Raw genomic sequence first — 8331 nt, 5'->3', positions numbered from 1 at the left:
AGAGCGGTTTCGGATAGATAATCCATTGCACAGCACTTTCATGAGGGATATTGACAAACAGCTGCATCTGGTTTTGGGCTGCTTTTTAGTTAGTCTTTGTCTGTAACTTGGCTGCTGTCCTGCAAAACCTTTTAATTTTATGTTCAGTTGGAAATGAAGATGAACAACACTTTTCACTGTGTTAGCCTCTTCCTTTTTCCTCCCTGCACCCAAAACCTCATCTTTCTTTTTGCATTTAGAGGTGTTTTTAATCAAGGGCAGAGGATAGTGAAGACCTGCATTCACTGTGACAAGATCGACTACTTATTGGTGCTGGTGACAGAGGCCAGCAGCAGGACATCGCTGATGTATTTTCCTACTCTTCCATCTCCTGTGACTGACGCTAGTAGTGGAGCGACAGTGGTTTTCCCAAGAGAAAACAGCAAGAGCAAACACTGATGCCTGGGGCCCCAAGGGAGCTTCTTCAGAAATGCCCACTGTCATTCTCAAAAGACTTGTCACATTGGTTATCTTACAGCAAATATGTTTTACCTGTAAATAGGAGTTTGACAAAGCTGAACGCAGCTGTAAGAAAAGATTTGCTTCAATTCTCAAATGAATTTAATTATTTGTTTTCCAAAAGCCCAAAGAAATGTTTGCTCTCAACATTTTTAAAGCGGATTTCTATGTCAAAATTTTAGCCAGCTTAATACTTTCTGAAGGAAGGTAAAAATTACAATTAATTATTTAACTGTTTTGTTGACATGATTCCGAACTTCCTGACTATTAGTTCAGAAGAGGTTGCAAGTTCTCAAGTTTTTGTCTTGAACCAGTCTTTCCAAAGACTTGAAAAATCTGTCTGCAATGAAGAAACATTTTTTCCTGTCTTTAAGAGGCATTAAATGCTTGTAAAGCTCTTACTCCTCTTTCTTCTGAAATCTCTTCATCATCAAGCTACTAGAAATCCCAAATATAGGCTTTTTATACTTAAAAAGCATGTTCAGTGGTAGATGAGTTGTGATGCTGTTCGAGAGTTTAGAGTCTGAGCTCTGAACCCATTCTTGTTAAATTGTGAAATTTGCCAGTGAAACGTGGCCTATAATCAAAATGGTCGAGATTACCAGAGTTACCAGCGTTTGGACTGTCCCTACGTACCTTCTTGTCCCAGAGTTACGCAGCTCGGAGTCCAGCCCTGAACCAGCAGCTTCAGCGTGTGTCAGCTCAGGGTCGGACAATTCCCAGGTTGGTGAAGTCTCAGCAGGGCAAAGAACAGGATAACAAAGCTGGGTGGAAAAAAGAAGAGCTGAAAGCCTAAATTGCCATTAGAGTCCTGATTCTGCAGGACTTTGTCATTCTCTTCGATCCTTTGCTGAACTGCTTGCTGGAATGACAGGGGCAGGAGGAGGGTCAGGAAGATTGCAGTTGCCTGGCTTGGTGTTTACATGGTATTTAGTTGTGCGCTTGCTTGTGTTTCGGTGGTACCCGATCTGTGAATCCATTTGAGCTCCCACAGAGCAGTTTATATACCTGTTTAAAAACATGTCCAGCCCTAGGAGATGCAGAGCTGCTGACCAAGCTCATTTTGCATGAAGCTGTATTTTTAAGAGCTGGCTGATCTTATGCTAGGCAATAAATACTGGTCCTGCAGTCTTGGAGTTAGTTGTTTTTTGTCAGTATAGACTGAGACTATGGTATTGGAGGAGTGTTACTTAAAATAACACAGCACTTTTAAGTCAGACTTAAGGGGGGATCTTTTTTAGCTACTTTGCTGCTTTAATCTTGTCCATGAAATTGTGGGATGTTTGCATATTCTCTGGTGTAGATCAAGCTGTGTAGCATTAACGTGTTGTTCCTTATACAGTTTATAGAATAATTTATAGCATCAGGTTTTTCTCAAGCCACCGTAAATACGCTAACAAAAGCAGGGGTTTTGCTGGTGTGGGCTGTACTGCACGAGATGAACGCAGCTACACCAATGAACCTTTTTTAGCGTGCAGGCTAACCATGTGTTCCTAGTCTGGGCAAACGTTAAGTACAAAAGGCTAAGTGACCCAGAATTAGGACCCGAGCTCTCAAACAGTCTTCCTGTTGATGGCTGAGTTCCTCTTTGAAGATAAATCCTATCTCTGGAATGCAGAAGTAGATTTGTTTTTGACACCGACTCCGGTGTGCTGCAGCCTGTTTGCTTTTCCCAAGGACACAAAGGACAGCGTGGCCTCAATCACCGTTCTCCTCCTCACCCTTGGCAGCAAGTCGGTACATCCATAGCGTCCTCTCGGCTATTGTCGCTGTTGTTATATCCACTGTTATCAGGGTGGTAGTAGTGCTTTTTTTTGTGTCAGTGGATTAAAAGAATGTTTCTGTCATCCCATGTCCAAAAGCACACACAGACACTGAAGAGATATACTTGAAAGAAAAGGGACTATATTCATTCTCAGTTAAAAAAAATCTAATAGTGGAGAAATCTACCCCTCATGAGCTGTATTGGTATAGAGCTAGCAGTTAGGTGTAGGTGCAATGAGTTCATTGAGAAAGGAGGATTACAGGGTGTTAGCTTGGTGCTTTTAAGGTGTCCTGAAGCAGGCGTGTGGTATGACTGGTAATAGCTTGTTCTGGAAATACAGCTGGCAGCATCCCACCAAAAAATTATCTGAAGGAGATCAGGACAGGCAGAAGAGGTGGTGGAGCAGAAGAGCATTCAGAAAGAAGTAAGACTAAACGGAGCCTCCAGATAAAAATTGAAAATCTAATACGTGAACTTGATTGAATGATTCGATGGCATAAACTAACACAGTTAGTCTCTGCTTAACTTCCTAACGTGCTCTCTCACGGAGATCATTTGGCAAAGGAGCTGCTATAAAAATCTACCAGCAAAGAAAGTAGCCTTAACAGAATAACCACGAGGGATTTGGGAAACTTATTTTGAAAAATGAGCACTCTTGGAAGGAGACAAATAGACTAGCGTAGTAATAAATAGCATTAAAAACTGACCTTAAGAGAATGCTAAGTGCTTAAAAGTCAGGAAATGCCAGAACTAGTTTGTGAGAGCCATTGTAGTGCAGCCTGTTTCTAAAATAGTACAGTATCTTGCATATCTTTTACAACCTTCAGTACAAATGAATAGTATCTTTTTGTTTGCTATTAATACTCAGCTTTTGGATATGATTGAAGATATGAAAGTGTAAGCAGCACAGGAAACATGACAGGGTCTTCTATTCCTTTAGGTGCAAGCTGTCTTTTATGTAGCTATATGAAAATAAATTGCCACATTTCATGTATCGCAGTTGTACTGTTGAAGCCAATGTCCTCATCAAAAGTGTGCTGAGATGTTTTGGGCACTGAGGGGTTGTGCCTGCCCCCAGCCACGGGATGCTGCATCTGTCCCTCATCCCCGGGGTTTCTTCCAACTGTTGAATATAAGGGCTTGAGGTGGCCCCACTAAGTTACGGGTTCCAGATGTGGTAACAGACACCAGACCAACAGCTTTAGGGATAAACAATTTATCTCTAAATAACGTTGCAGTGACAAATACAGATCAGGAGTACAGTTATCCGGGTTGTTACAACAAGAAATGCAGTAACTCAGTAGCACAATTATCCAGGTCAAAATGACAGCAAATCCAGTAATTCACCAATACTGAGCTAAACTTAACATCTGAGCATGCAAAGACCTGCAAAGCCATGGTTCTAACCATGATGCTCAGGCAGACCAGCAGGAAGCAGGGCACGGCTTCCTCGGACAATCAACTCGGAGCAGCCAACAGGCTCAGGGAATTCCCAGTTCCCCAACTGGGGTATCTGCTTGTTGAGACATGGAAGCAGCATCTGGACTTGTTAATCAGCCATCACATCCCACCTCTGGCCCCTCTCTGTGCCAGCTAGTTGGGGTGCATGGGGCCCAGAAATAGTGTATAAGGCAGTAGTGGCCCCAGGTGCCCCCCCACTGATGGTAACTCGGCTGAGGAAACAGTGGTTACCTGCCCATGCAGCCTCCATCTTCGGTGATGAGCCTTTCAGCAGCTTGAAGGATCTTTGCTATCTTTTGTCTTTTGAACCTCTTCAGAGCAACGTATATATTCCTCAGATAAGTAGAATGAAGGACGTCAGTCTTCTGCTGGAAGGAATGTCTTGCTCCTTTTCGAAGGGTGGTTTCTGCATGCTTGGGCGATCTGGATTGCAGCTCTGGCGAGCAGGTAGCGCTCTGAAGTTTTTGTCTGTGTGCCTTTCTATATGCAGAGTAACTGATGCTTGAATTAACCTGTGTTAGTCATGTAAACCAAATCAGGATGCACAAAAGTGTCCATATAAATTCATAAAGTAGTTGGGCTCTCTTCCTTATCCTCCACATCCCTTTGTATGTTTTTTGGGATTGGATTAGGGGTACATCAGGCTCATTTCTTGTTCCCAGATATACGTGCTGTTGGACAAAGAGACTGTATCGCTTAGGCTCTTTTAGAGCTCGTGGCTGTTGTCTAAACACCCTGCAGCTGTAGTGATAGGTAACATGATTTACCACTTTTTTCCCAGCATAAGCACCTCTCTAGCAAAATGTAGTCATCCAGGCAGTGTTTAAAGGTAAGGCTTGGGGGGGGAGCAAACCCTGAGGAGTCAAGTTCTGCCAAAATTTCGGAAGAGAAACATGATCTTTATACATTTGGTACTTTTAAAGAGAATTAGCCTGCAGAATTTTATTACTATGAAATAATGAGAACCTCAAGCCTTTCTTAGAGCCTTCTGAGGGTCCTGCTTTTAGGAGTTTGACTTAATCATAGAAGATATCCCCTTTCTCTGTGTGCCCAATGCGACCAGCAGAATGTCCATTTTTCTCTGGCGTGCTGTAGCCGATCACTGAATATGTGCAGAGACCGCAGAAATGCTTTTGTAATCTCAAAGTTTCACACGTAGCCATCTGACCAGCAGCCTCTGCCTGACTTTCCCAGCGTGGAAGCGGGCGAGGCTGGGTAGCAATGGGTCCAGCATTGGAGAACTAGTTTCGAAAGGCAGGCCTGCCTTGTTAGTCAGATGGGTCGGCTGTGTTGTGACTTGATAGCTCTGGAGCGGAGGTTGCTGCACACCTGTGTGCAGCCCTCTCCGGGCTGCGCCTGCTCTTAACGCTCCTCACCGCTGCGGTGCTTTCCCGGTAAGCCTCAGGAAATTTTGTGGTAAGGCCAGGCACGCCGAACTGCATCTGAAAGTTATTACCAGATGAGTGAAAAATGAAATTCTTATCAAGATGGCATATTACCAACATGGCCCAGTGGCACATTAACAGCTCTCAGCATCTTTTTTTTTTTTTTTTTTTGAATGCAGGTGCCTATCGATGGGGTCCAGGAGCCGCAGGTGGATGCTACCAAAGGGCGCTGCCTGCGCCGGACGGTGAGCGTCCCCTCCGAGGGCCAATTCCCTGAGTACCCACCAGAGGGGGCCGCCAAACTGGGTAAGTGGGAGCCCTGGCCACCACAAATTGATACTAATTGATAGCTGCAAGCTGTATCCGAGGGCAGTCCTTCCCCGGGCAGCATCCTGGCGAAGGAGCCTGCTGAGGTGTGGGGGAGCGTCGCAGGTAGGTGGTGGTGGAGGTTGTGCGACCGTGACATGGTTTGTAAATGTTTCTGGCAATATGACTTCCAAGCACCAGGATTTATCTGAACATCAGCGAGGTTATTTGGGGGTACCGGAGAAAGTGGGCTGTTGCTGCTCGCTGGGAGGTTTGTAGCTGTGTTTGTAAGGTTATTCGGTAGCCCTGGGACTTACAGCTGAGAGCTGCTGAACGCAGGTCAATAAGAATGCAGCTTATGCAGCTAGCTGTAAGTGGTTCCCGCTGGTTTTTAGAACTGTTACGTGGTTATGTTTTACCTCACTTTGAGTCTCTCTGGAATTTCCTTTGCTTCAAATTTTCCTAAGAAGTACTGGATAACAGGTTTTTCTATAACTTACCTCCTGCCTCTTGAGGGTGCAGTTCCTAAAAGAACCAACCCACTGCCTGCTACTGTTGACTATAATTATACATGTTGAAATCTAGGGAAAGCTAAAGAAAGGACAGGTATTAAAAATGACAGACAAAAGCTCTGCTGCAGTAGTTTCCCAAGTCCAGATTTGGCCCGGTTTTTCCTCTTTATTCCACCCCACCTGTGGTTGCATAAAGAGCATCATTCCAACTCTTTCCAGAAGAAAGGAAGAGTGAAGAAAGGCAGCAGCCACAGACAAGTGAACTCTTCTTTCTATTCCCAACCTCTGCTAGACGCTTTCCTTGGCATAGGCTGATAGGATCTAGGAGCAATTCTTGCTTAGAATCAATCCTGAGAGAGAGCGAGCTATGAGGAAAAAAAGTAATGTGCCTCTCTAAACAGTAAAGCAGCCTTGATAACATCGTTATCAAAGGTGAAGAGCAGGTAAGGTATTTTTCATTTCACAGGCTTAGCTGTTTTCTGTGCCACAGAGTTTTATTCTGTGAATATATTGCACACAAGTAATTAAAATCCCACTCTTCTAGACAGTTAATTAACATGTTGCAACTGTCGTACTTATTTATTTGTTCTTGCCAATAGCACTATTTAGCTATTCCTTATTTGAGGAAGGCAGATAGGGTTCTTTTTTTGGATTTGTTTGATTCCTGGATTAGAAGTCTGAAAAGAAACAGAGCAAGTTGGGGGTTTGGGAGGGAAAACTGCAAAACACTTGGGGATGAGTGACACAAGCAGAATCCTGATTGGATTTGTTTGTGGCATTCCAAACACAGCTCTAAATGGTCATCTTATTTTGCTTTATGAAAAAATATTAATTCTTGTTTGGAAAGAAAACCAGTATTAAACGTGTTTACACAGTCTTATAGGCAAAGTACTTATTCCAGGTGTGTAGCTTTGCAAGCTGGACTTTTAAAATCTAGGATTTAAATGCCATCTTTTTCTATACCGTGTGCAAAAAGTGCATAGAATTTCTAGACTTCAGTGAGCATCTGAATAGCTGGAAATCCCAGCGTTATGTTTTTAAATGCAACGTTGTAACTTTCTTCATTTTCCTTGAATTGCCATACAGAATGGATAACTCTCATATTTGGGTATATGCCTTACTGTGTATTTTGCTACAATTTTAGATGCATGGGGCATCTTGTAGCGTGCTGCTTGATGTACACCTGACAAGAATGTGTTAAAAGTACAAAAGAAACTCATATCCACGTGGTCTTCTCCCTATGAGAGCTGCAACTGTAGTGAATATAGATGTTGCAAAGTGTGTAGCTAAAGGAAGTGGACACGCAGTGGGAAGGGAGGAAGAAAGACAGGAGCTGGAGAAGAATTGAGCAATGCCCATAGTGTGAGGAAGGATGAGGGTAAGTGGGAGGGAAGGTTATATATAATCTCTGATTGCAGAGCCCTAGGTAGTTCCCTTCTTTTCACATCCTGGTTAGAAATGCCTCTTATCGTGATTACAGAATCCCTGCTAATGGAAGAGAGTGGGTTGATAGCAAACAGTGGGAATAGCTTTGTGTCAAGATGTTGAGCCAGAGGACAAACCAGTGAAGGAAACCATTGAACATCTTTATAAAGAGAAAGAAACAGATGGTGGCAGCCAGAACTTAGCACCATCAGTACAGATAACAACTGGACTTGAAATAGCTTTGGAATGGACACCAGAAGCTGAACAGCGCAGCAGAGGCAGCTAAAATATCTAGTAGAGAAATTGCTATGCAGAGCTGATAAGAATATCTAGCTTGTCCTAGGGAAGCATATGCATAACGTGGCAGCAGCAGGCGTTGCATCTTATGATGATATCTGAAATTACTAGTTGCAGAAGAGCTCCTTCGAGCTGGCTGTAGTGTAGAGGTTAAGGCATAGCAATGAGATTTGCTTTTTTCCCTCAGTGAGGTTGCCATACCTCTCATGATTTATTGATTTATTTGTTTATTAAAAAAAAAAGAGGGGGGGGGGGAAGCAGATGATGGAACTCTTTCGTGTGTAGCACTGCAGTTATACCTTGAATGAAATGTCAAGAGTATCGTGTGAGGTCAATCCTTTTGTTAATGGAGCAACTGGAACGTTGCGTGTTCTTCAGGGGCTCTGCATGATCTGCAGAAGTACCCATTCTGCAAATTTTTGTGGCATTCTTTATAGCATTGTGCACACATCCTTGTAGCACCATTCCTAGGAGGTGTGTGGGAGAGAAAATACCCATGTTACAGCTGAGAAGTTGAAGCAAGAGATGTGTAACTCACCAAAGGTCAACATTAAGTCCACTGTGCTTTACCCAAGGGCTGTTGTAGTCATTCTTGCAGTCTCTTTCATTTTTACCCTTGCTGCAGGGTTGGCTCAGCTGTTTGTGAGGCAGCTGCCTAAACAACATGGCTTATCGATCCAGG

At 43.5% G+C, this 8331-nt stretch overlaps 1 protein-coding gene across 1 annotated transcript in view; it reads left to right on the top strand.

Moving 5' to 3' along the window:
- The window catches only part of RASAL2 (RAS protein activator like 2), a 99244-nt gene that overhangs the window by 3918 nt on the left and 86995 nt on the right, over positions 1-8331 (top strand). Inside the window, exon 2 of the mRNA XM_009708012.1 lies at positions 5289-5415. The gene's annotated coding sequence lies outside the window, so the exon portion shown is untranslated. The remainder of the gene's footprint in view (positions 1-5288; positions 5416-8331) is intronic.

Source organism: Cariama cristata, unplaced genomic scaffold, assembly GCF_000690535.1.
Source record: "Cariama cristata isolate BGI_N322 unplaced genomic scaffold, ASM69053v1 scaffold20289, whole genome shotgun sequence".
In the NCBI taxonomy this organism is placed as follows: Eukaryota; Metazoa; Chordata; class Aves; order Cariamiformes; family Cariamidae; genus Cariama; species Cariama cristata.
This window is presented reverse-complemented; position numbering and strand designations above follow the sequence as displayed.